This window comes from Leuciscus leuciscus (assembly GCF_965113295.1).
Source record: "Leuciscus leuciscus genome assembly, chromosome: 25".
Taxonomy (NCBI): Eukaryota; Metazoa; Chordata; class Actinopteri; order Cypriniformes; family Leuciscidae; genus Leuciscus; species Leuciscus leuciscus.
This window is the reverse complement of record NC_138724.1, coordinates 31,909,876-31,934,958: the sequence shown is the minus strand read 5'-3', so window position 1 is coordinate 31,934,958 and position 25,083 is coordinate 31,909,876. Positions and strand designations below refer to the sequence as shown.

General features: G+C 42.1%; 1 long non-coding RNA gene across 1 annotated transcript in view; it reads left to right on the top strand.

The window, feature by feature from the left end:
- Window positions 1-4,167: 4,167 nt before the first annotated feature.
- The window catches only part of LOC309491317, a 155,046-nt gene continuing 134,130 nt past the window's right edge, over window positions 4,168-25,083 (top strand). The window contains exon 1 of the long non-coding RNA XR_014203022.1: window positions 4,168-5,052. This is a non-coding gene — a long non-coding RNA (uncharacterized lncRNA). The remainder of the gene's footprint in view (window positions 5,053-25,083) is intronic.

Genomic DNA, 25,083 nt, shown 5'->3' with positions numbered 1-25,083 from the left:
GTATATAGCCTACTGATACAGCAAAGACAACGTCGGCAGTATTGACGTCAAAATAGGCAACAGAATATTTCATTCTGTATTGACAGGTGCAATATATGAAAATCAATATTGCACCATATATATATATATATATATATATTTTTTTTTTTTTTTTTTTTTTTTTATTATTATAATTTTTTATTATTACATTTATATCTGCATTTATGTCAATACCTAGAGACTTTCAAACATCAAAATGTTGCTATTCTATTTCTAGCATGCAGGCATTTTCAGTTGCTTCGTTGAACTTAAAGAAGATTTAAAAAAAATAGTCCAATGGCGTGGTACAACGAGCACACTCAGGCCCTTAAGAGAGCAGCCAGAAAAATGGAGCGCAACTGGAAGAAAACCAAAAATAAAATAAAAATGTGTAGACTTTTTACCTTCAATAGTTTGGATTGAGCTGATCAACAAACGGACAGGGAACTACGTCATCACGTTGAAAGGTCACACCGGCGGAAGTACCGCCCCACTGTTTACAGTGTTACTGTTTACAACGTACACTACAGGACCATTTTAAACAAATATGACACAAAGACATAAATATGTCATTCAACATAGAATACTATTTTAACTATCCTCCTACGTATGGTCGCATTGTAAACAGTGTGGGGCGGTACTTCCGCCGGTGTGACCTTCCATCGTGATGACGTAGTTCCCTGTCCGTTTGTTGATCAGCTCAATCCGAACAATTGAAGGTAAAAAGTCTATAAATTCAAAAAAAAAAAATTTGAAAATGACCTAACGTTTCGCTAGATAACAACCTCTTCTTCAGCTGTGATCGCGTACAGCCCGTTTAAACACTTCAAAGACTTTTGAAACTGCATTGATTTGGACTTAAAAACGATGGTGACCAATGAAGTCCATTGTTAGAAGAAAAGTCCAGAAATGTTTTCCTCAAAAAAAAAATGTCTCTCCCATTGAGGAAAGAAAGACATGGATATCTTGGATTGCATTGGGGTGAGTAAATTATTAGGAAATTTTCATTTTGGGGTGAACTAATCCTTTAAAAGATTGATAATATCTAAATCGACAACATGTATGTTAGACCCTATACCGACTAAGCTACTGAAAGAGATGCTTCCAGAGGTCACAGATCCTCTTCTTAATATCATTAATTCATCTTTGTCATTAGGATATGTTCCAAAAACTTTTAAGCTGGCTATGATTAAACTGCTTGTTAAAAAAAACGCAAATTGATCCTTCAGAATTAGTCAATTACAGGCCGATCTCGAATCTGCCTTTTCTGTTTAAGATACTAGAAAAGGAGTATCCTCACAACTATGTTCCTTTTTAGAAAGAAATGATATATGTGAGGATTTCCAGTCAGGATGTAGACCGTACCATAGTACTGAAACTGCTCTAATTTGAGTTACAAATGATCTGCTCTTATCATCAGATCGTGGTTGTATCTCTCTATTAGTGTTACTCAATCTTAGTGCGGCATTTGACATCATTGACGACAACATTCTTTTAAATAGACTCGAAAATGATGTTGGCATTAGTGGATTTGCACTAGCATGGTTTAAATCATACTTATCTGACCGTTATCAGTTTGTAGCAGTAAATGAAGAGATGTCTCATCGATCACAAGTTCAGTATGGCGTACCACAAGGCTCAGTACTAGGACCGCTGCTGTTAATTCATAGCTGATTTAAAAAAACTGGATGACTAGTAATTTCCTACTACTTAATACTGAAAAAAACAGAGATTCTAATTATTGGACAAAAAACGTCCTCACGTAATAACCTAAAATACTGTCTAAAACTTGATGGCTGCTCTGTCAAGTCTTCATCGTTGGTTGGTAACCTGGGTGTGCTCTTTGATACCAATCTTTCATTTGAAAGCCACGTTTATAGCATCTGTAAAACCGTATACTTCCATCTTAAAAATATATCTTAATTACAACATATGCTTTCAATGAAAAATGCGGAACAGAAAGTTAATGCGTTCATGAGCTCAAGGCTAGATTATTTTAATGCTCTACTGGGTGGTTGCCCTGGACGCCTAATAAACATGTAAAGTCCAATTGGTACAAAATGCAGCAGCTAGAGTTCTTTCAAGAACCAGGAGGAATGACCATATTACCACTAAATTTTAAGATATTGCTGATTACTTACAAAGCATTAAATGGTTTAGCTCCCCAGTACTTCAGCGAGCTCTTAACGCATTATAGTCGTTCACGTCTATTGCGATCTCAAAATTCTGAACGGTTGAAATGTGCCTAGACACGACCACATGTAGTCAGCCGGATCCGGGCCGTATCCAGATCAGATTGTGGACCTGCGCCTACACATGACCCCAACGCATGATGTACTCAGCCGGATCTGGGCCGGATCCAGATCAGATGGTGGACCTGCACCTAGACATGACCACAACGCATGATGGCTTAGTCTATTAGAGTACTAGAAGTGTCGGAACCCAACACGATCTGCACAATCATCAGCAGTCGCAGGAATAATCATCAGGAAAAACACAGAAGACGTAACTAACACAAAAACTTCACCAGGCTTACACACAGAAAGATACTCTGCTATCTTTGGCCACATTCATATGGGGAAACTCATGAATGAACAGTAGATAGAGCCAATGCTTATTATAACACAAACACAGTATACAGTATTTGTACAAACTATGTGTGGAGCTGAAAAACGTAATGTGACTATGGAGAAACACTTCTTTTTTTTTGTTCTAAGTTGATAAGGGTTGAATACTTATGTGGGGCTCAGTATTCATGCTTTAATGTGCTAAAAAAAAATCACTACAAAAGCTAAAAAGAAACTTTTGTTTTATTATTCAGCCAATAAAGATGGAATATCATGTCTTATTTAGGAGATGCTTCATGGAATTTTATGGGCATGGCTTGACATGTTTCTTGGTTTCTGTTGATATTTTGGCACGCATTCACAAGATTTCAATGAACTTTGCTTTCTGATTTACATCTAACTTACTTTATAAACCTGCAACCTTGGACTTATCGGTACACATCCATAAAACCAAGTATCGATACGCTAACGTTTACAGGAATGTAACTAACACAAAAACTTCACCAGGCTTACACACAGAAAGATACTCTGCTATCTTTGGCCACATTCATATGGGGAAACTCATGAATGAACAGTAGATAGAGCCAATGCTTATTATAACACAAACACAGTATACAGTATTTGTACAAACTATGTGTGGAGCTGAAAAACGTAATGTGACTATGGAGAAACACTTCTTTTTTTTTTTGTTCTAAGTTGATAAGGGTTGAATACTTATGTGGGGCTCAGTATTCATGCTTTAATGTGCTAAAAAAAAATCACTACAAAAGCTAAAAAGAAACTTTTGTTTTATTATTCAGCCAATAAAGATGGAATATCATGTCTTATTTAGGAGATGCTTCATGGAATTTTATGGGCATGGCTTGACATGTTTCTTGGTTTCTGTTGATATTTTGGCACGCATTCACAAGATATCAATGAACTTTGCTTTCTGATTTACATCTAACTTACTTTATAAACCTGCAACCTTGGACTTATCGGTACACATCCATAAAACCAAGTATCGATACGCTAACGTTTACAGGAATGGTTTGATTTACAAGATGTGTTTACCTTGAGAGAAAATGAAAGCATTATTGTCAAACCCTACATCAGAGCGGTGTATTCATTGTGTGTCATTACCCCGGAACAACTGAGCTTGGGTTTTCACCCAACACTCCCAAATCTATAGGAGTTGTCTATTAAGAATTGTCGAAACTCTTTAAATCATCTAAATCAACAACGTGTATGTTAGACCCTATACCGACTAAGCTATTGAAAGAGATGCTTCCAGAGGTCCAGAGATCCTACTTTTTAATATAATTAATTCATCTTTGTCATTAGGATATGTACCGACAACCTTTAAGCTGGCTATTATTAAACCTCTTTTCTTTTCTTTTTTTTATGCAACTTGATCCTACAGAATTAGTCAATTACAGGCCGATCTCGAATCTACCTTTTCTGTCAAAGGTACTAGAAGAGGCGGTATCCTCACAACTATTCCTTTTTAGAAAGAAATTATATCTGCGAGTATTTCCAGTCAGGATTTAGACCGTACCATAGTACCGAGACAGCTCTCATTAGAGTCACATGATTTGCTCTTATCATCCGATCGTGGTTGTATCTCTCTATTAGTGTTACTCGATCTTAGTGCTGCATTTGACACTATCAACCACAACATTCTTTTAAATAGACTCGAAAATTATGTTGGCATGAGTGGAATTGCACTAGCATGGTTTAAATCATACTTATCTGACCGTTATCAGTTTGTAGCAGTAAATGAAGAGATGTCTCATCGATCACAAGTTCAGTATGGCGTACCACAAGGCTCAGTACTAGGACCGTTGCTGTTCACTCTGTACATGCTACCCTTAGGAGATATCATTAGGAAGCATGGCATTAGTTTTCACTGTTATGCTGATGATACTCAGCTCTATATTTTTTCACACCCCGACGAAATTTACCAATTCACAAAATTAACGGAATACATAGCTGATATAAAAAATTGGATGACTCGTAATTTCCTACTACTTAATTCTGAAAAAACAGAGATTCTAATTATTGGACAAAAAACTTCCTCACGTAATAACCTAGAATACTGTCTAACACTTGATGGCTGCTCTGTCAAGTCTTCGTCGTCAGTTAGGAACGTGTGTGTGTGTGTGTGTGTGTGTGTGTGTGTGTGTGTGTGTGTGTGTGTGTGTGTGTGTGTGTGTGTGTGTGTGTGTGTGTGTGTGCTCTTTGATACCAATCTTTCATTTGAAAGTCACGTGTCTAGCATCTGTAAAACTGCATTTTTCCATCTTAAAAATATATATAAATTACGTCATATGCTCTCATTGACAAATGCGGAACAGTTAGTTCATGCGTTCATGACCTCAAGGCTAGATTATTGTAATGCTCTACTGGGTGGTTGCCCTGCACGCTTAATAAACAAACTACAGCTGGTCCAAAATGCAGCAGCTCGAGTTCTTACCAGAACCAGGAAGTATGACCATATTAGCCCGGTTCTGTCAACACTGCACTGGCTCCCTATTAAACATCACATACATTTAAAAATATTGCTGATTACTAACAAAGCACTAAATGGTTTAGCTCCGCAGTACTTGAGCGAGCTCTTAACGCATTATAGTCCTTCATGTCTATTGCGATCTCAAAATTCCGGCCAGTTAATAATACCTAGAATATCACAATCGACTGCTGGCGGTAGATCCTTCTCCTATTTAGCACCAAAACTTTGGAACAGTCTTCCTACCATTGTCTGGGAAGCAGACACACTCTGTCAGTTCAAAGCTAGATTAAAGACACATCTCTTTGACCTAGCATTCACATAATACATTATAGACTTCTATAATTCAATGTTAGGCTGCATAGATTAGATCAGCCGGAACCGGGAACACTTCCCATGAATCCTGATGTACTCGTTACATCATAAGAAGAATGGCGTCTATGCTAATATTAGTCTCTTTGTTTATCCCGAGGTTTTCAGCAGTCCGCCGGATCCAGGCCGTATCCAGATCTGATGAAGGACCTGCGCCTGGACGCGACGACAACGCAATCCTGAAGTGTCCACTAGTCTCTCCCCTGTGAAGGCCTCCCTCCCCTGCACCATGATGTAGTCAGCCGGATCTGGGCCGTATACAGATCAGATGGTGGATCGGCACTTAGACACGACCACAAAGCATCCCTGAAGTGCATCCCTTTTTCTCCATTCTGTCACTGATGGAGTTTTGGTTTCCTGCCACTGTCGCCTTTGGCTTTTGGCTTGCTTAGTTGGGAATTGGGGACACTTAATATTCAACAATATTATTGATCTGTCCATTCTAGTCCAGTAGAGTACTAGAAGTGTCGGAACCCAACACGATCTGCACAATCATCAGCAGTCGCAGGAATAATCATCAGGAAAACACAGAAGATGTAACTAACACAAAAACTTCACCAGGCTTACACACAGATAGATACTCTGCTATATTTGGCCACATTCATATGGGGAAACATTAATGAACAGTAGATGGAGCCATTGCTTATTATAACACAAACACAGTATACAGTATTTGTACAAACTGTGTGTGGAGCTGAAAAACGTAATGTGACTATGGAGAAACACAATTGTTTCTTGTTGAAAACTGATAAGGGTTTCTTACAACACTTATGTGGGGCTCAGTGTTCATGCTTTAATTTGCTAAAAAAAAATTATAAATAAAAATAAGCTTTTGTTTTATTATTCAGCTGATAAAGATGGAATATCATGTCTTATTTAGGAGATGCATCATGGAATTTTATGGGCATGGCTTGAATTGTTTCTTGGTTTCTGTTGATATTTTGGCACGCATTCAGATGATTTCAATGAACTTTGCTTTCTGATTTACATCTAACTTACTTTATAAACCTGCAACCTTGGACTTATCGGTACACTGCCATAAAACATGTTTAACAAGTATCGATTCACTAACATTTACAGTAATGGTTTGATTTACAAGATGTGTTTACCTTGAGAGAAAATTAAAGCATTATTGTCAAACCCTACAGCAGAGCGGTGTATTCATTGTGTGTCATTACCCCGGAACAACTGAGCTTGGGTTTTCACCCAACACTCCCAAATCTTGAAAAAATATAAATGTGACATGAATTATTCACTGTCATGCAAAATCTTCAGGCAATGTCTTATCATCATGTTTTGCACTAGACACACTGAAGGAAAGAAAACTTTCAGTGACATAATTTCTGATAATCATACTGAATGAAATACATTTTAAACTAATCCTAATTAGTACAAATCAATGATGTGACTTGATTGTTTTAAAGCCAATTTATTTAGTATAAACATTTTCAAACAAATATTTTTATCATAGGTTACTTAGAATAACACAAGTGTACAGTAATGTACTTTGTACTTGTTTTGTTTCACTGGAAACTCTGCACATGAGTAATTAACCAGCAACATTTGTGTTTATGGCTGAAATCCTTACATATGCTACCAGCATGTTCTCATATAACATGTCTATCAAACATAGTGTCCAAATTATGTCATGATTTTTTTTATTTTGTCACAAAACAAAGCAAAATATATACTCGATGTATACTAAAACCTGGGCTACTACAAAATATATTTACATTTTATTTTGTAATCTATGCACAGTAAGTCTTATTTCATCTTCATAATAATAATTTAACAATTTATTCAAACTGCACCTGTAATTTCAACTGCATACAGCTTACATACAAATAATCTTCTTCATCAATGTTAGTGGGGGAAAAAGGTTTCTTCAATTTCATAACTTTAAAAATACACAGTTAAAAAGCACTTAAGGCACAAAGTGAGATTTCTCATTATGGTTAATCTAAAACAGGGAGTATAAATACACAGACAAAATGAGGGAACTAAATGGGCACAGCTGAACAGAATAATAAACGTATTCATAACCATGGAGACTAACAAGGTCTCGGGCAGACACAAAGGGAAAAGCAGAACATACATGTGACAACAAGTACCATTTGGAAGCTTGCTTCCATCATGGAATAAAAACATTAAAACATAATTGTGACTATTTGACTCTAAATTCTGACTTCTAACAGAATTGTGAGATAAAAAGAGATACAATCTTTGTCTTTGTCTAAGACTTGATTTTCATGTTAAGACAAAAGCTTAGATCTATCTGCAATAAAAGAATAAAACAATATCTTGTGAATATTCCCTTTCCCTTTCTCACACACTCACACACCACTGTGTGTTTCTGTCTGGAATGCATTTCTTACTCTTAGAGTCATCTTTGAGCAATTGATGTTGTGTATTTATTATTTCAGAATTGGCTTCAAATTGTTTAATTGCCATTTTTACCTGACAAATAAAATGTTATATTTGATTTATTCTGTATGATTCTGAAATCATTATTCTGGTGTTACCTCAAACCTTTCTCCAGGATAGATCAAACCGAAGGACCAATGAATGGTGTAGCGTATTGAGTAGAATGCACTCAGAGTAAACTCAGAAATAAGCACTGCTTGGCCACTCTAGATTAACTCGGGGTTAGATTTTGGTTGGCCAGTTAATTGTCTGAAAAAGAAGAAACACATGTGTTCACAAAGTTGGTCATTCTGATATTGCATAGTAAAAAGAAAAGAAGAATTGTCTCGACTCTGATTTGTGTTGTTTAAACAATAGACAAACACAACAAATGGAGCATGGAGCACATTATTTGGGACCTTCAAATTTTTGACCATCATTGACTTAGCAAAGTTGCAGTTTCATGACTATAAAAACAATTACACTTTTTGTTACGAGTCAGCAGTGAGCGGCCATTCAAAGGTAAAATGGATCGCACTGCATCCTTTGACTAATTTCAGAACTGGCTAGTTTGTGTCCATGAACTCACAACTCACGATGTGCAGTTTCAAAGTGAAACTGGGTCCCTTAATGAACGATGTTAGGGAGACTTAAAATGATTGTATTTTATTTCTATTGCTGGAACTACTTTTGTGTGGTAATTACTCTCGAGTGTCGGTCAGGACACAGGAACCAGACCAATAACTGATTGGATGGTGTTTAATAAACTGTTGCAGTAGGCATGGGCATACAATCTTCCAATATGTATATATAATCAGGTGTGTGTGGTTCTAAATGAAAACAAATAACAAATATGAAAAAGCAGCATTTATCGGGGTTCAAGCATTTAAGGCCTTTAAGCACATAAGCATTAAAAGACATTAAGTTTTATTTAGCAAGCATTTAACTATCTTGATCATAGATGGAAAAGACCATTTACCGCCAATACAGGCAATTTACCATAGGAAATGTTTATTAAAGGTCTAACAGTTATAATGCCACGATCTCCATTTTAAATAATTATTTTACATAAATGATAAAATGTAAGCACATATGCATAGCATGATTTACCATGATATACCACATTCTAGTATGATTTACCATAGTTCACCATGATTTACCATAGTTTACCTCTATTTACTATGATTTACCATGTTCTAGCATGATTTACCACATTCTAGTATGATTTACCATAGTTTACCGTGATTCTAGCATCATTTACCATAGTTTACCATGATTTACCATAGTTTACCCTGATTTACCATGATTTTCCATAGTTTACCGTAATATACCACATTCTAGTATGATTTACCATGATTCTAGCATGATTTACTATAGTTTATCATGATTTATCATGTTCTAGCATGACTTACCATGATATACCACGTTCTAGTATGATTTACCATAGTTGACCATGATTTACCATGTTCTAGTATGATTTACCATAGTTGACCATGATATACCACGTTCTAGTATGATTTACCATAGTTGACCATGATTTACCATGTTCTAGGATGATTTATAATTATTTACTATGTTCTAGTATGATTTACTATGATATACCACATTCTAGTATGACATACCATGATTTACCATGTTTCTTGTAGGATTTACCACGATTTCCCACATTCTAGCATGACTTACCATGGTTTACAACATTGCTAGCATGATTTACCACGTTTCTAGCATGATTTAGCATGGTTTTTCAAATTGCTAGCATGGTTTACCATGATTTACCACTGTTGGAAAGGCCGAGTCACGCGTGCATGCGCTACTTTCTGCCAGTCATCATCAGCAGAGAGAGTGACTCAGCGGAAGGTGCAAGTGAGACTGTGTGTGCAAAGTGTCCAGTCTTTTTCAGTCCTACTATCGAATAACCATATTGCTAGCATGATTTACCATGATACAGCACGTTCTAGTATTATTTACAATGATTTACTATGTTTCTAGTGTGATTTACCACATTGTGGAGGAGACATCACTGCTTTGACAAAGATCCCTTATTCTGAAGCTCAAAAGATTCTTCATTGGACAGTCAACTGTCAACGAACGGAGGTAGTTTGCTGTATAGACTCGTTGATTGGGTTGATTTACTGAGTGTGCTCCATTCATGTTTAATTAGGTTTAATTATCTGAATGTGCTCCTCCCGAACTTTGTTAATAAAACATCATTTAATTCGGGAGCTGTGACGTCACTCTCCACCCCATTTCGTCTAAATCGCACAAAAAGTGTGTCGTTCGTTTGTGCCGATTTGTGCCGTTAAAAATTATATCCCCTCCTTTATTTCTAAAGGAGGGGATATAGATACAATGTTAATTTTAACTTAAAATTAGCATTGTATCTATATCCCCTGCTTTAGAAATAACAAATATAATTCGGGAGCAGTGACGTCACTCTCCACCCTACCTCATCTAAATCACACCAAAACGGTGTCATTCATTTGTGCCGGTTTGTGCCGTTGAAAGAAACATTGCAACTACGATCCCCTCTTAAACATAAAAAAAAAAATATATTAAGTTCAGTTAGGCCTACATAACTGTCCACCCCATATGGTCCAAATCGTTGCAAAACTGTGCCGCTCATTTGTGCTCGATTTGTGCCGGTTTGTGTCGTTACGATGAACATTGTATCTTTTTCCCCTCCTTAGAAATAACACATTGGATTCGGGACAGTGACGTCACTCTCCACCCCATGCCGTCCAAATCGCCCCAAACCGGTGCTTTTTGTTTGTGCTCGATTTGTGCGGCGTTGTGCCGTATACCATCATAAATTATTCCATTCTTTAGACATCACAAAATCTTTGGAGGAGTAGTGAAGTCATGCAAGCAAGCCGCGCTCTCCATCCATCTCGTCTACAAACCCGTCTGGTTCGTTTGTGCTCGCACAGGGCCGCAGCTGTCATTTTTCTTTTCTTTAGATATGGGAATGTTTTATTGGCGAATAAATGTAAAAAACGGTATGTGATTGATTGACGCGTATCACTTGTTTAAAAATTCACGTTATGTGTCACAGCTTTTTGAAAACTTTGTAGCATGTCGGAACATTGCATCGCACGCCCTTCGTTTGTTTGTGTTCTTGTCTGTTGCTTAATCTCCTTTGTTGTTATGTTTTTTATTCAAATCGAGCTTAATTTATCAGATGGAAGTTAAGGCTACTGCGTAGTTGGTTTTAAATGTGTAGGCTATTGCATTATCTAGGCCTATATTGCAGATGATAAAATAATCTGATCATTTTATCTTTCTCTGAAGGAGAAAGTGAACCAAGGACAGGTGAGCAGTGTTTCTGTTTGTTTAAAATATTTTTTAAAGCAACTAATCGAGGACTGTTACTTTCTAGTTTGCTGTTTTTAGCTGGTTTAACATGGTCTTCCCACTTTTGACCAGTTTAGGATTCTGTCATTCCGTACTTGCCCAAACAAAGAAAGTCAAGTCAAGTCAAGTCAAGTTTATTTGTATAGCGCTTTTCACAATACAGATTGTATCAAAGCAGCTTCACAGTATTAAATTAAAATAATACAACAAAGTTTGTTTCAAGAGGAATTTATTGATTGATAAAATTAAGTTAAATATCCCCAAAATATCCCCAACTGAGCAAGCCAAAGGCAACAGTGGCAAGGAACCGAAAAAACTCCATCAAGTGACCTAAAAAAGTCATAGAGATTTTATTCATTGTTGGGTGAAGTATTCCTTTAAGACCAGCAAACCACATGGTTAAAGTTTTTCTCTCTCTCGGTCTCTCTCAGCTGAACAGACAACATCTCCCCAACGTGTTTCCTTTTAAATGTAAAAATAACAGAGCATTTTCTGTGGAGAATTTAGAAATATTTTTTTAAAGAACTACAATTTTTTTTTTTTTTACTTCATGTAAGAGAAGTGTTAAAATGAATAGAACTGGGTACAAATAACAGAACAGAACAATTACTAAAGAAAAATAGAACTTCTGTTAAAAAAAATAATGGAACTGTAAAAACAGGCATAACGTGAATAGAGATAATGTAGATTAACAACAATAGAAAAACAATATAGACTATTCTCTTATTGATTGTGAACTAATTTCTGCAGATACCAGTCCAAGAAATTCATTAATCAAAGGTTTTAGTCCTCCTTTGTGAACAACATGACATGGGGTTGTATTTTGGTTTTTGCTGAGACTGTTGTGACATGGTCACACCCGGGTCATCATATTTATCCCATGCAAAAGAGTTTCTTCTGCAGTAAGCCATGTAATATCCAAGAGATTCCCTTGTTGGTCCTGGAATTAATGCAACAACCCCTCGCAAAGTGAACGGCTGATTGTCCAGCTCCATGTCGACAGGGATTTCAGACAGTGGATGGTTAGTATCCACACTTGTTTCAATACACAGTAGTTGTCCAGGCATGCATCTGTGTGTGACAGAGCCATTGCAGAGGAATTTCATTGATGGATCATCCTTAATTTTCCAGCTATCTGGACACTCTTGGGGTGATTTCAGTGGCTTCAGACACCTGGACCTGTTGAGGTGTAGCCCATCTTCCAGTGCTGCTTGGAGGCGTTTCAGTCCACCAGTTTGTAGAATATTTACGTTGACTGGTAGGAGATAGATGGTCCTTGAAGATTTAGTATTTCGGCTGCAGTATAGAGAAGAGCACTCAGCTGTAAATGTTGCACTTGGCATTTGTTTCATTGTTGATGCGATAATGTTAGCAACATTGCAATCCGCATTGACCTGCCTCACACCTGATTTTAGGTGAACACACTGAACCCTCAACAAATCTTGAGACTGACAGAAATCCACATAGGGTTTAAATGTGATCACAGAGATCTCAATGCAGCCTATCATGCACAAAATAATCTGTTTCTCTTTGCATTTGGTAAATACATTGGTCAGCACATTATTAAAAAATTGTCTGATTTCATGTTCATTGCTACTTACTCCAAAAAGTAAAAACTGTACTTGAAAAGAAAACAAGATTACTTTGAATAGCATTAGCATCATTGTAAAGTTGTGATGAAGAGCTGAGCAAGTCTTGCATATGTATTTCCGGGTCTGAGTGTGACTTCCTGCTTAATGGATACAATATATATATATATATATATATATATATATATATATATATATATATATATATATATATATATATACACACACACCAGCAAGGCAAGTAGGCTGCTAACAGTTAGGCTAACGTTAACGTTAGTGTCTGGCTGTCTGTATGCACATTTTCTCGAGAAAAAAAAAAAGTCTTGTCGTCATTTCCCTGAAGCAGCTTATGAGGATAGATTCATTAATACGGGCTTCAAAGACTGGAAACATTTTTCTGAGGGTTGTGGCAAACATGAAGCCAGCAGGGCACATGCTGCAGCGCTGGGGAAAATGGATCGATTCAAGCAAAGTCACCAGCCAGGACGGGGAAATATTATTAACCAGCGATGCCAGCGACAAGTCCTTCATTGAAAGACATAGACAGCACATCATGATGGTAATAGATCTCGTCCTGTTCTGTGCAAAACAAGAAATCCCATTGCTTGGGCATCGGGAAAACACAGATGTGTTAAACAAGGGCAACTTTTTGGAACTGCTTGACTTGGTTTCCAAATATGACCCAGAAATAAAAAGGCGACTGGATGAATTACCCAAGAATGGTAAACTACTGCACCACGCTATACAAAATGAGATACTGGAAATTGCAGCATCACAAAATTGCAAATCACAGGCAGTTCCCTTTCAAGGGAACGAGCGTTGCGTCGAGAAATGACGCTATGGGAACGCTTTGCGTGATGACGTCTTGAAGCACATGTAAAATCAGTCCAATGGTGTGGCGGAACGTCAGAGGCGGGTGACGTCACGTACCAGGAAACTATAAAAGCCGGCCCAAAACAGAAAACGAAAGCTTTCTGAGTCTTCAGTTGCGCTCTGTGTTGAAATCTGTCCTTGTTATTTGGTGTTGTCTGTCTTTATATACATATATATTGATTCAGTTATGGCGAGCAAGCAGCAGTATCGAGTGTGTGTCCATCCCTGCCCGCGTTATTTAACGGGAGGTGACACACACACTCTTTGTGTTGTTTGTTTGGGAGAGGAGCATGCCCAGTCAGCACTCGAGGGTGGTGACTGTGAGCATTGCTGTGCGCTTCCATTGCGTACGCTCCGATCCCGTTTGGCTCGGTTCAATCCCGACCACGTTCCCCAGGGCTCGGGTCCCGCCGCGGCTGAGGCTCGGCGGCGATCTCAGACCTGGGGTTCGCAAATGGATCTGTCAGTGGATGTTGAGACGGGCTCTGCCTTATCTCAGCATCAATCTGACAGATCCAGTGCCTCTCATCAGGGTGCGGAAGCACGCGCTGCGGTTTCTTCCCCCCTGATAGAGGCACCAATACTGCAATTGTCCAGCTCTGAGGAGTTGGATGTTGTGAGTGTTGAAGCTGAGTCTGAGGATTCGCCACCTCAGTCTCATGCGTTTGAGGAACTGCTCGATGTTATTACTAGAGCAGTTGACAGACTATCTATTGAGTGGCCAGAGGATAGGCAGGACGTTCGCTCGAAAAGTAAGCTCGACGAACGCTTCCTGCCATCTCGTGCACAGCCTCAGCGAAGAAGCCTTCCGTTTTTCCCCGATCTCCACACCGAGGTGTCGAGATCGTGGGGAAAACCGGTTTCATACAGAGTATATGCACCACAAACATCTCACTATTCATCTATTCAGAAATATAAAGATTATGGTTATGGGGAGATGCCGAAGGTGGAGGAGACGCTTGCGAGCTATCTCTCTCCAGCAACGGCATCTTCCCTGAAAGCTCCTTCACTTCCCTCTAAGCCAGTAAAATATACTTCATCCCTGGTTCATAAATCTTATGCAGCCGCTGGTCAAGCAGCAGCGTGTCTGCATACGATGTCCATTATGCAAGCATATCAAGCAGAATTATTGGGGGATTTAGAGGAGGGCGGGGGAATTGGTCCCGATACAGTGGCTGAACTACGCAGAGCCACAGATTTGTCTCTCAGGGCCACCAAGGAGACCGCTAAATCAATCGGGCGGTCTATGGCAGCCCTGGTGGCCACTGAGAGGCATCTGTGGCTCAACCTGAGTGATATAAAAGAGAAAGAAAAACATGTTCTCTTAGATGCTCCGGTTTCCACTGTGGGTTTATTTGGCGATGCAGTAAACAGTGCGGTAGCTAAATCTCAGGAAGCTGCTAAACAGGCAGCTGCATTGCAAAAACTCCTCCCTCGCCGTTCTTTCTATGAGGCTGCTGAGCGGGAGCAGCCTCACTCCTCTAAAAAGAGCGCTGAGCACCGTGCCACTCAAAAACAGAGCGTTTCCTCCCGTGCTCCCCCACAAAAACCTCGGGGACACGGAGGGCGCGCTCAAACCCAGCAGTCTTCGAGGGGTAGAACGGATCTGCGGACCGTTATTACCGCCAAGAAGGCTGCTGGGAAAAAGTCCTGACGTCCGAGGACCCAGGACAAATGAGGGTAGTCCCCCCCGAAGTAGAGCGGTTAACACCTCATTTTACGGTGCCCGTCTCTCTTCGGTGCCCTCAGGGGACCGTTCTGCCAACCCTGCCACCTCTGGTGTTACAGGGCGCAGCGGTCTCCGGCGAGCACATATCTCAAGGTCCACCCGGAAACGTAGTGGCCTCGGGATGCCCGCCCCCTCCGAGGAGGGTGCTAGAGCAGTCTGTTCGGTCGTTCCCTGCCGGTTCGCCGTTACAGGGCGTCGAACCGACTACTCAACAGCAACAAAATCCAGAAACCAGTCTCGAGAGGCTGGTACCTCTAGTAGAATCTTTGACAGCGTGGAAGCTACTGTCAAATGTTTCTCGTTGGGTCCTGCAGACCGTGGAAAAAGGGTATCAGATACAATTCAAGAAACGCCCACCTCGGTTTATGGGGGTCCTGCCCACAGTGGTGGGCCCCGAGCAGGTTCTGGTTATGGAACAGGAAGTGAACACTCTGTTAGAGAAAGGGGCCATAGAATATGTACCTCCCTCCAGCAGGGAAACCGGGTTTTACAGCCGGTACTTCATAGTTCCAAAAAAGGACGGGGGATTGCGTCCCATTTTAGATCTTCGAGTTCTGAACGAGTCAGTCATGCAGCTCAAGTTCAAAATGTTAACATTGAGGCAGATCGTGCCACAGATCAGGTCCGAGGACTGGTTTGTCACGATAGACCTCAAGGACGCATATTTCCATATATCCATCCGTCCGTGTCATTGGAAGTTCCTGAGGTTTGCTTTCGGGGGCAAAGCATACCAATATCGAGTTCTTCCATTCGGCCTAGCTTTATCACCCCGCACTTTCACCAAATGCATGGATGCAGCTCTGGCGCCACTACGCCTCCAGGGTATTCGCATTATGAACTACATCGACGATTGGTTGATTTTAGCTCATTCGCATCAGATGGCGGTTCAACATCGAGATGTTGTTCTCGCCCACATGAAAGAGTTGGGGTTACGGCTGAACGCCAAGAAGAGTGTGCTTTCTCCATTACAGAGGACCACTTTTCTAGGCGTGGTTTGGGATTCTGTGTCGATGCAGGCGCGCCTGTCACCGCCACGGATAGATTCCATCCTTGCAGCTGTGAAAAGTGTAAAGCTAGGCCAGCTACTCACTGTCAAACAGTTCCAGAGACTGTTGGGTCTCATGGCAGCAGCTTCCAACGTGATACCTTTTGGACTGCTACACATGAGGCCCCTGCAGTGGTGGCTCAGGACCAGGGGGTTTTCCCCGAGGGGCAACCCATTTCGCACAATCAAGGTCACGCGGCGATGTCTACGTGCCTTGGTTATGTGGAAGAAGCCTTGGTTCCTGTCCCAGGGCCCAGTGTTGGGAGCTCCTTGTCGTCGCAAATTGCTAACGACGGATGCTTCCCTCACGGGCTGGGGAGCGATCCTGGAGGGTCGCTCGGCTCAAGGTCTGTGGGAAGACCATCATCGTTCCTGGCATATCAATCGCCTAGAGATGTTAGCTGTCTTCCGGGCTCTGAGGAGCTTTATCACAGATCTCAGGGGGCACCATGTGCTAGTACATACGGACAACACATCGGTAGTCGCCTATATCAACCACCAAGGGGGTTTGCGCTCGCGCCCGTTATCCAACTTGGCACGCCATATCCTCTTGTGGTCCCAGGGGAAGTTACTGTCACTCAGGGCAGCTTACATCCCCGGGGTACAGAATATAGGAGCAGACACTCTGTCGAGGCAGGGGCCGAGGCCCGGGGAATGGAGGCTCCACCCCGAGGTGGTGGAGCTGATATGGAGGGAGTTTGGCCAAGCACAAGTGGATCTGTTTGCGTCTCGAGAGACGTCTCACTGTCCACTTTGGTTCTCCCTCACGCATCCAGCTCCTCTGGGACTGGATGCTATGGTACAGACGTGGCCGAGGCTACGTCTGTACGCCTTTCCCCCAGTTGCTCTGCTCCCGGGAGTTCTGGAAAGAGTTCGCAGGGACCGGGTCCATCTACTTCTTATAGCCCCGCGCTGGCCGGGCAGAGTATGGTTTCCCGATCTTGTGTCCCTCCTCGACGGGCATCCTCTGGAGTTACCCGTCAGGAGGGACCTTCTGTCCCAGGCAGAGGGCTCGATATTTCACCCTCGGCCAGAACTGTGGAACCTGTGGGCTTGGCCTCTGAGGGGGCCCAGCTCATAGAGTCAGGTCTCTCAACCGAGGTTGTTGAGACCATTCTACAGTCCAGAGCTCCCTCCACGAGGAAACTTTATGCCCTGAAGTGGAGAGTATTCACTTCCTGGTGTAGTGACCGTCGGTTGGACCCAGTCCACTGCCCAATTGGTACAGTGCTGGAGTTCCTGCAGGACCGGTTCACTGCAGGTCTGACCCCGTCCACTTTAAAGGTTTATGTGGCGGCCATAGGTGCTTACCACATTCCTTTGGGTGGAATGTCTGTGGGGAAAGACCCCTTGGTATCTCGTTTCCTTCGTGGCACTTGGAGGCTGAGGCCTGCAGTTCGCTCTAGGGTGCCACCTTGGGATTTGTCCTTTGTGCTACAAGGCTTATCCCAGGCCCCCTTTGAGCCCATTGAGGAGGTTCCTGAGAAGTTTCTTACTCTGAAAGCTCTTTTCCTTCTGGCTATTTCTTCTCTTAAGAGAATAGGGGATCTTCAAGCATTGTCGGTGGCTCCGTCATGCTTAGAGTTTGCTCGGGGTATGGTTAAAGCGTTCCTTCATCCGAGACCGGGTTATATCCCCAAGGTCCCCACTAATGTGGTCAGACCTGTTGTTCTGCAGGCCTTCTGTCCTCCTCCCTTTCAAAATGCTGACCAGGAGGCTAATAATTTGCGTTGCCCTGTGCGGGCGTTAGACGCTTATGTCCACAGAGCTGCCCTGTGGCGTAAAAGTGATCAATTATTTGTGTGCTTTGGGTCCCCTAACAAAGGGGGCCCGGTGTCTAAGCAAAGGATGAGCAAGTGGGTGGTCGAGGCTATCTCACTTGCTTATGAGGCGGCTGGGCAGCCTTCTCCTTTGGCTGTCCGGTCGCACTCGACGAGGAGTATGGCGGCCTCTAAGGCCCTTATTTCAGGAGTTTCTTTACAGGACGTCTGTGATGCGGCAGGCTGGTCCTCACCGCACACTTTCGTCAGGTTTTACTCTCTGGATCTAGACTCTGCTCCAGGGTCTCATGTTTTGTCTTCCTAGTGCTGCTCTACGGATTTCACACAGGACAGACATTTGTAGCTATGGAGGCGTTGGTATAGACGTTCCCATAGCGTCATTTCTCGACGCAACGGGAGTTCCCTTGAAAGGGAACGCCTCGGTTACGACTGTAACCTCGGTTCCCTGAAGAGGGAACGAGCGTTGCGTCGCCCTGCCATATCTCCTTCATGCCTGTCAGCTCAACTTCAGACTTTTACGAAGCTTTCGTTTTCTGTTTTGGGCCGGCTTTTATAGTTTCCTGGTACGTGACGTCACCCGCCTCTGACGTTCCGCCACACCATTGGACTGATTTTACATGTGCTTCAAGACGTCATCACGCAAAGCGTTCCCATAGCGTCATTTCTCGACGCAACGCTCGTTCCCTCTTCAGGGAACCGAGGTTACAGTCGTAACCGAGGCGATTTGCATGATGAGCCGGACACATATTATGTGATTTTAGCATATGAGAGCAAAGACTTGTCAAAACGAGAGCTATTCGCTGCATGCATCAGATACCTGCACAACGGCACATTGAAAGAACGGACTGTGGGATTTGTGGAAACGGATAACATGAATGCAGATGCTATATCGGCTGAGATTTTGGAAGTGGCAGTGTGTTTTTTAACAACTTTTTAAAGTTTTTTTCAAACTTTTCTAAGATAATTTACATCATAACAATAACGCCACATTTTTCAAGAAATCAGAAATAAATACACAGCTTCAATTTGCAAATAAAAATGAAATTAATGTAATGTTGTACATGTTTTTTGACACTAATTCTGTTTTTTGCAGATGCATTGGACAATGTTTTATTGATAAGAAAATACCAACAAAGTTAAAAACACTCATCTATAGGACAGCTATAAGACCGACACTATTATACGGAAGTGAGACATGGCCCATAACAGGAAACCTGGCAGACAAGATTGGATCCTGTGAGATGCGGATGCTGAGGTACTGTCTTGAAATAAGTCTAGAGGAACACCAAACTAATGAAGAGATAAGGAAGCAAGCACAAGTAATGCCAATACAAGATCTCATGAGGAAAAGAAGGCTACAGTGGTTTGGACACGTGTGCTGGAAAGATGAAGAGGCGGACATAAGGAGAGCCATGGAGGTGCAAGTAGGAGGAAAGAGAAAGAGGGGAAGGCCGAAGCACCGTTGGAAAGACACCATAAAGACAGACATGGAGTGGTGTGGCTTAGAGAAGGAAGATACCGACGATCATGACAGATGGAGGTGTCTGGTTGAGACGAAGATCAGGCAGAAACCCGCTACCCGAAAGGATAGAAGCGGCGAAAGGTGAGAAGGTGAGAAGATTGGACAATGTTTTATAGTTGTTTTAAGACATAAAAGTCTCCACATAGATTTGAAACACATTTATCAAAGACTTTAGACTTTGACTATACCCAGTGCTGAAGTTGCTAGAAATCAGTGCCAGCATTTCAGCGGTTAGCAAATACATAGCAGACCTATCCACCTAGGAAAAAACTAAACAGTGAGTTATTTATTTATGCAAACATTAAAGGAACCGTATGTAAGAAATGTATTTCAATTAATCATAAAATGGCCCTGATATGTCACTAGACATTAAGAAATCATGTTCATTTCAAATACTTATATCACTGACAACAGTAGTCCGGCCAGGATATTGGATACACCGCTCTACAGTAATTTGAAAGTGATTGCAGTACCAGTTTTGGCCACAATCTTACATACGGTTCCTTTAACTAAAACTTACCAGTAACTTCTGAGGCAGTAGCTTCATCTCTTCGAGTCTGCTTCGACTTCGACTTGAAAAGCTTGACTCTGATTGGTTAAATTGAATGTAGCTGAACTGAAAAAGGTGCTGTTCATGTGCTGTTACACTTTGTGTCAAAAATGCGTCTGCCACAGACAAGTGACGTTAAAGGGGTGGTTGATTATGATTTCACTTCTCTAACTTTAGTTAGTGTGTAATGTTGCTGTTTGATCATAAACAACATCTGCAAAGTTACAACACTCAAAGTTCAAAGCAAAGGGAGATATTTGCTTTTAAAGAAATCGTTTTTTAAGGACTACAACAAATGGCTGGTACAACATTCCTCCCGGGTTAGTCACCAACCCTAGAATTTACATAAACCCCGCCCCTTGAACACGATTTGTAGATGATCAAGACAGAATATGCTAATCATTGACTAGAAGATAACTACACATCAGCTACATAAATTCATCAACTAACCATTCAGAAATGTCCTGTTGCTTCTACATGTTGTCACTTCTTCTTGAGTCTCTCCATCATTGTTTGAATCCGGTTTGAACATAAATGACTAAAAGTTTTTGAAATGTTCAGTGCATGTCAGTGTGAGTGCAAGCTCTTGAAGCTCCGCCCACTGTGCCGGGAGCAGCAGCTCATTTGCATTTAAAGGAACAGACACAAAACGGTGCGTTTTTGCTCATCCTCAAAAAGTGACAAATTTAACATGCTATATAAAAATATCTGTGGGGTATTTTGAGCTAAAGCTTCACACACACTCTCTGGGTACATCAGAGACTTATTTTACATCTTGTGAAAAGGGCATTATACCACCGCTTTAATGTAATACAAATCTTACCTAGAATCACAATATAATGAGGTTCCAAATGTCACACGCCATGCAAACTTGAAGAAACTGGGAAAAAATAAAAACAACACTAGGTTTTCTATTAGTAAAAAAATATATAAATGCTGTCATGATCACTCACCCTTAAGTAGTTCCAAACCATTTAAGAATTATGTTAATCTTCGAAAGAAAAACTGAGATATTGTAATGAAACCTGAGAGATTTATATTCCTCCGATGAACGATTCACCAAAACTGTTCACGTGAATCGCAAAAAACATCACCTAATCCATTTGAATCGCATGGTTTCCTGCTTTCCTCCAAGTTCTCTAAAGAAACACAATCGCTCTTATATTTTAACAGTTTCAATTTAGACTTCTAAATCTAATCACATTCAAGGAACATACGCACAGCAATTTAAGCTCTGAGTGAGGTGCAATTGGTCATTATCATAAGAACCAATCACAGCCGTTCAACGGCTCTGGAACCAATCAGGACCAGTCACGTGTGTTATGCGTATTGTTATGCGTATTGTTCAAATTTGAACAAGTACAACATCTTTTTGGAAAATTATCTATGATGCATTTCAAATAATATGATGTTGAAATCCTTGTGGGAATTTCAGTAGTAACGTATCATGTAATGGACAAGTAGCCTTTTAAAAGTAGCCTACAAACAAGTAAAAGTGAACAACATTAATTTTGAGTATGCTTATTGCAATGCTTAATAATAGTTGACAAATTTGTATAATACATTATAAGTTGGTACATTATAAATGTATTTTTTTTTTCAAAATATTAAAATGATAAATACATATATAAAAAATATATTGCAGTAGGCCTAAGTGTTAATAAAGTACTTTAAACACACTAAAAGCTTGATCATTTTGCTATGTTCTTACACAAAGTACTCATAAAATGTACTTTAAGTAAGAGCAACATAAGTATGTTTTCTTTAAATACATTCTTTAAATTAAATACACTCATGTCAAAGCAATAACTAAATCAGCATACTATCATCTGAAAAATATTGCAAGAATTAGATGCTTTGTTTTTTATATTTATATTTTTTATATTTATTTTATAAATCAGTTATTTATACCGTTAAATTAATTACAATGTACTTCCATGTAGCCTACAGTGTAACAAATTAGTTTCGCTTAGCTATGGTGAAAGACGGGGAGAGCGGGGCACAAAGTAATGCTTTTTGACTTTCTCAGTTTGTGTAAATCGTACTCGGTTACTAACGTAACCTCGGTTCTCTCTAGAAGAGGGAACGAGTACTGCGTAAGATATCTTACGCTAGGGGAAAATCCTTTTTCCGCGAGATATTGAAGCCAAAAATTATCCTTAATTTTGTAATAATGCAAAACGCGTTGCGGCAGCATGCAGACATAGGCGAGGCAGCTCGCGCGCCTATTGGCTGCTCTGCGGCAACTGCAGCAGCCTATCGATCAGGGCACTTCGCGCCCGCTGCGTCACGTCCCGCCGAAATGGGCGTGGTCTAGGCCTATAAATACCGCTCGCAGGCAGCTATTATCTGGTTTTTCATCATCGAAGCAACCAGAGCGTGTGCATGCACGGCAAGATACACAGTACTCGTTCCCTCTTCTAGAGAGAACCGAGGTTACGTTAGTAACCGAGTACGTTCTCTTACGAGAGGTCTCTCGTACTGCGTAAGATATCTTACGCTAAGGGACCCAATGCAAAACGCCGTGCATGCTGAGATCTGACACCAAAGACCCAAGGGCGAAAGCCCGGGGTACATATAGTGCACAATCACTCAGGGAACTCACAGGGAGTCCGGGAAGAGGGAGGGGCGAAGCCGCACTCTTCCACATATGGCAGCGTCGCTGAGACGCGAATTTCATCATACAGACAGGGCGGGGTGCGGCCTGAACTGATGGGGGAATGTGGGTCTTACACAGTTTGCCCAGGCACATCTCGTGCTGTTACTTTTTACTGTCGAACATTGAGCTGTGCTCAGTAGACGCAGCATTCTGAGCTGATCGCATCAGGTCAGATAATACTGGTAAACTTAGACCGACAGCAGCCTGGCCTGCAGGGCGGGAACCTCTAGGTTATAAAACCTTATAAATGTAGACGGGGAGGCCCAGCCTGCCGCCATACAAATATCTTGCAAGGCAATCCCACTTGACCAGGCCCACGAAGAGGCCATGCCTCTCGTGGAGTGCGCTCTGACACCCAACGGGCACTGCATGCCCTTGGAGGCGTATGCCAGCGCTATAGCATCAACTAGCCATCTGGATAGGCTCTGTTTCGACGCGGCTAGTCCCTTAGAACGTCCGCTAAACGAAACAAAGAGCTGCTCCGTCTGTCTGAAACCAGACGAGCGAGACACATAAGCTCGTAATGCCCTGACTGGGCAAAGGAGGCTCGCGTCTCTTTCCTCATCAGGGACCGGTAGGGCTGACAGGGAGATAACCTGCGCCCTAAACGGTGTGTTGAGGGATTTTGGAACATAACCGTGCTTAGGTTTGAGTATAACTTTTGAGTCATTAGGCCCAAACTCCATGCACGCCGCGCTCACAGAGAGCGCGTGTAGATCCCCTATGCGCTTCACTGAAGCGAGAGCCAGCAAAAACACCGTCTTGAAAGACAGGTGTTTCAAATCGATTGACTGTAAAGGCTCAAATGGCGCACCTTTCATGGCTTCCAGAACCGTAGAAAGGTCCCATACGGGGACTGAGGGAGGTCTGGGAGGATTCAGTCTCTTAGCTCCTCTAAGGAAGCGGATGACTAAATCGTTCCTTCCTATTGACTGACCAAGTGTTGTTTCTGAGAACGCTGCTATAGCCGCCACATAAACTTTGAGCGTGGAGGGGGCCCTGCCCTCATCCAACAGCTCTTGTAGGAAGGAAAGCACCTCCGTCACACCACAGTCTGTGGGTGACACACCACGGGCTGTGCACCAGCCCGAAAACACTGACCATTTCGAGAAATAGAGTCGTCTCGTAGACGGAGCTCTAGCCTGCGTGATCGTGTTTAATACTCCTTTAGGGAGTCCAACATGTACCCGTTGATGGCCCAGACATGAAGGGACCATAGTTCCGGGTGAGGACGCCAGATCGAACCGTGGGCCTGTGAGAGGAGGTCTCTCCTCACTGGTACTGGCCACGGGGCAGTACTTGCTAACTGCATCACGACTGGGAACCAAGGTTGGTTTTTCCAGAGCGGTGCCACCAGCAGTACTGAGCATCCTTCTTCCCTGATCCGTTCTATCACCTGAGGCAGGAGAGAGACGGGGGGAAAAGCATAGAGCGGGCGGCGGGGCCACACATGGGCCAGCGCGCTCCTGCTCTTGGAGAAAAATTCCTGACAGTGAGCGTTTTCTTGAGACGCAAACAGGTCTACTTCCGCTCTGCCGAATTTCTTCCACAGCAGCTGGACTGTCTGTGGGTGTAGAGACCACTCGCCTGCCGGAACATTGTTCCTGGACAGTCTGTCCGGTCCTATATTCAGGAGCCCTGGCACGTGCGCTGCTCTGAGCGAGCGCAGGTTGCACTGAGCCCATACCAGGAGGCGTTCTGCCAGCCTGTACAGGTTCTTGGACCTGAGGCCGCCCTGGCGATTTATGTAGGACACCACAGACATGTTGTCCGAATGGACCAAGACGTGGCGTCCTTTTATTTGGGGACAAAAACGCGTCAGCGCGTTGTCTACTGCCAGCATTTTGAGGCAGTTTATGTGCAGGAGCTTCTCCCGTTCCGACCACTGGCCGAAGAACGGTCTGCCCTCGAGCAGCGCTCCCCATCCCGAGGTGGACGCGTCCATGGACACCACTTTCACCCTCGAGGAAGTCCCCAGGCTTACACCTGATTGGTACCAGTCGTTCGCTCTCCAAGGTTTCAGAGCTGTGACGCACTTCTGATTGACCCTGAGGCGAAGCGAACCGGATGCCCACGCTCTGCGTGGGACTCGCGCTTTCAGCCAAAACTGCAGCGGGCGCATGCGGAGCAGGCCCA